The 3,637-nt window shown below is 40.0% G+C and overlaps 1 long non-coding RNA gene across 1 annotated transcript; it reads left to right on the top strand.

The window, feature by feature from the left end:
- The first annotated feature begins 868 nt into the window (after positions 1 to 868).
- On the top strand, positions 869 to 2,879 carry LOC136281290 (uncharacterized). The gene is made up of 3 exons (XR_010717654.1): positions 869 to 1,019; positions 1,855 to 1,977; positions 2,466 to 2,879. It is a non-coding gene; the product is annotated as an uncharacterized lncRNA (long non-coding RNA).
- The last annotated feature ends 758 nt before the right edge of the window (positions 2,880 to 3,637 follow it).

The following is a 3,637-nucleotide window of genomic DNA, read 5'->3' as shown; positions in this document are numbered from 1 at the left end:
TTTAAAGTAAATTCTGGTCTGTTCTTTAGTAATAGTTGGTAAATGTAATTCAATCGTCAGTTGGTTGGTTAGTCGATTAGTCAGTCAGTTTATCAGTCAAGTAATGAAGAGGGTTAGTTTCTAAAGAAACTGTGGCGCTGCGTCGGTGGGAGAGTATAACAGGTAATTTAGTGTTAACAACTGAGTTAAAAACGTGGATTGACCACCGTAAAGAGTTGAAAGGCTGACGTTTCGAGCGTTAACCCTTCGTCTTTACGGTGGCCAATTTACGTTTTCAACTCAGTTGTTAACACTAAATTACCTCTCAGTCAATTAGTCATTCAGTTAGTCAGTTAGTCACTCAAAAAGTCAATCAGTCACTCAGTCACTCACTCAATCTATAAGTACGATCAGTCAAATTCGATTTTTATTTATCACTGGACGTCGTGCTAAGATCAGCATTGTTTCAACACTGAAAGATTCTCTAGTAAAAGTAAAGGGTTCATTTACTTGCTTACTTACTTGTCATTCAACAGTCATTCAGTCAGATGGTCAGCCGATCAGGCAGTCATTCATTCAGTCAGTCAATTAATCAGTCAGTCTATCAATCAGTCAGTTAGTCAGCTGGTCAGTCAGTCGATCAGTCAGTCAGGCGATCAGTCAACCAGTCTGCTTTTTTCCTCTTAAACTTACGTGCACTTCTGCACGGGTGACTGTGGAAGCTAACTGGCTGTCCTCGGAGGAAGACAGTCGGAAGTTCCACACAAAACTACCGCTTGGAGGCGAAACTTCTTTCCAAGTCATAATCGTCCACAAACCCTTGGTTCTGGTAAGTAAAGGGTCCCTCAGTGATACCATAATTGCTGGTCTTTTGCTTTCCAGGGTAATGGAGCGTAAGCAAATCCTCCTCTCCTCTCTTCACATCAAACAAAAATCTCTTTAGGAGCCGTCCAAAGGGCCCAAGCATCTTGCCATACTTAACCAAGATAAACGCGATGAGTATTTCTGCGAGTAGAGCAAGCACTGAGAATGCCATGACGGTAAGCACAACCCAGAAAAGACTGGAAAAATGGATTGGAAAAAACGGTCGATGCTTGATTTCGCTACAAGTGCTCTTGGGAAACCATCGATCCTCGATCGATTTCACTGACCCGTTTTCTTGATGTTTAAGGACGGAAAGAGAAACATCTTTCACCCAGGGGGAGTCCTTTGGTAGCGCGAAACCGTATCCTGATTTAAAGGTGTGATCTTTTATTAAACTGAACGTACAGTTCCTGTCGGAGTGCACGATTTTTCTCAGAGTTAGATAATCTCCAACTAACCCTTGAATGACGCTGAAAGGAAATTAATTATTCATACGATGAGCTGAATTTTGCACGCATTTTGATTGAAGTAGGTGATGAAACTATTGAATGAAAAGTATATTATAAAAGAAAGAAAGAGAGAAACTATTGTCTTTATATTTGCAACAAAAAAATAATTAAAATATATGAAAATCTAACTGAAATAGATCTAGGTAAAATGATGTGATACATAAACAATATTCATGAAGCACGTATCGATAATTGGTGAAAGCGCACGAAACACCAATTTAATCGTCGCATCTCTCAATCAGAAACTCGAAAATTGGACTATTAAGAGATGGTTTGAAAGGAAACAATGTCACGAATGATGGGATATCAAGAATATATGACTACTTGGATGGACTATTACTGGTAAAAATTGTTGAAACCCAAATCTTATACCAGTATTTTCTGGTTCTAGAAATTTTCTCACCCTTCGAAATCTAAGATATGTTTGATAAGAAGTAGATTCTTACCCATTTCTCATCAGTGTTACTCCATAATCTAGGCTTTTCAATGTGTTCTTTTGCAGATTTACCTCATAAATTTTACGGAATGATGGGTTAACGTGATGTCTGAAATAGTCTTCTTCATTGGAACCTTTCACCGCACCAACCATAAACGTGACGGGTTCTGAGATAAGCTAAATTCAGAGGTAAGCAAATGTAAATGATATGTCGGATTTGTTGGGACCAAACCAATACTAGAGAGTGGTTTAGTTAATTTTCTTTCGAGCTGAGTGGCCCAAATTAAATCCGCTGGGGAAGTTGAAGAGCGCCCAACTGCCGTGGGAGAGATCGAAGTTTCAAGTCCCGGACCAGATCAACACTGAGGGTCTTAAAATAACTGAAGAGAATGTGCTGTCTTCGCTGTGACATCTGCAAATGGCTGTTAATAAATTCAGTGATAAAGTAATGTAGTCAGTCGGTGGCAAGGATGGAGGGACTGACTCTTTGTTACTCGTTCGGTCGATCAGTCTGTCAGCCAGGCAGCCACTCAAATTAATGACTTTGGCTGTCCGTATCTTACCAATCAGTCATTCAGTGAGTCATGATATTGTCTATTAAAAAGGTCGCAGTTGTAAAATCTCACCCTAGGATCATCAATCCCACTTATTGGAAGATCAACCTTCTCTTTCACAAGGAATGCTGTCAGGTTAGCACAGTACGAGTTGATCAGGATAAGAGCGAGAAAGGAGTACACACAAGACACCAGCCTCGAACTGGTACTTCGCGGAGTTCTCTGGGGTCCAATGTCTTTTCCAAATGTCACGCCACCCACGTAACTGATGGAATCTTGTGAGAAAGCAAGTGAAAAACAAATTCTGAATATTTTGGCTAATATGCAGTCCTTGCCGATTATTCTCTGTATTGGAAAATGGGTTTTTTGGTTAAGGCTAACTTTTAACGATATGAATAAGGTCTTTGAAAAATGTCTTAAAGGCTGCTTGACAGATGTTTGGGTACTAAGGTTGTATCATTAGCTCATTTAAAGACCTGGGATAGGTACAGAACCAATTAGAAGTGGTACCGTTGCCCTTGCAAGAATAAAGCTTAGAGAGGCTCTAATCATGCCAATTAAACTTAATAAGGAGACTTGAGTCTACTATATTGCCAATTTATAAAGCGTACCTAGTAATGTGAATCCTTCCTCGTCACTCTCCTTAAGTATGTATCGATAACCCAGGGGACTTTTCCTGTCCAACCACCATACCACAATGAAAACAATACAGGCAGTTGCCATCAGAGTCAGCCATAGACATGTGTGAAACGGCTTCAGCCAATGGTTTTGATTGACTTCTGAAAAACGTTAACCAAAAACTCATCTTTGACTTCATGCTATTTCAGGATGGAGACCATCCGAGGAAATCGATCAAAAAGTGGACTTGAACGTTGTGGTAGAATTGGCGGAATGAACGAAGAATGTTGCAATCCAACGTGTAAGAGAATTCATCTTACTACCTTATCTGATTCTGGTTTTCAAACGCATGTGCATTATCTGAAAGCACTTTTGACTAAATAGAGTCAGAAAATTTCGAGATACTAGCGAGCCTCTTTCCGATCTTTTTACCGACGAATTATGAAAATGATATAAAAAATGAATGGCTAAAAAACCACAATTTTGTACCTTCTCGTGGATTCTTGTTCACTAGGATACCAAGCTCCAGGAGAAGTGTGGGATGAGCAAAACTGATCACCTCTGCTCGACGTTTATTCATGCCCATTTCCAATGACAGGGTCGCCTTCCCAGTGATCAACTCCTCAACAATTCCATTCCAAGAACCGTCACTGTCATTCACTATTCCAAACTGTCCA

The sequence above is a fragment of the Pocillopora verrucosa genome, chromosome 5 (genome assembly GCF_036669915.1).
Source record: "Pocillopora verrucosa isolate sample1 chromosome 5, ASM3666991v2, whole genome shotgun sequence".
Taxonomy (NCBI): domain Eukaryota; kingdom Metazoa; phylum Cnidaria; class Anthozoa; order Scleractinia; family Pocilloporidae; genus Pocillopora; species Pocillopora verrucosa.
The sequence above is the reverse complement of the archived record's forward strand: the minus strand, read 5'-3'. Positions and strand labels throughout refer to the sequence as shown.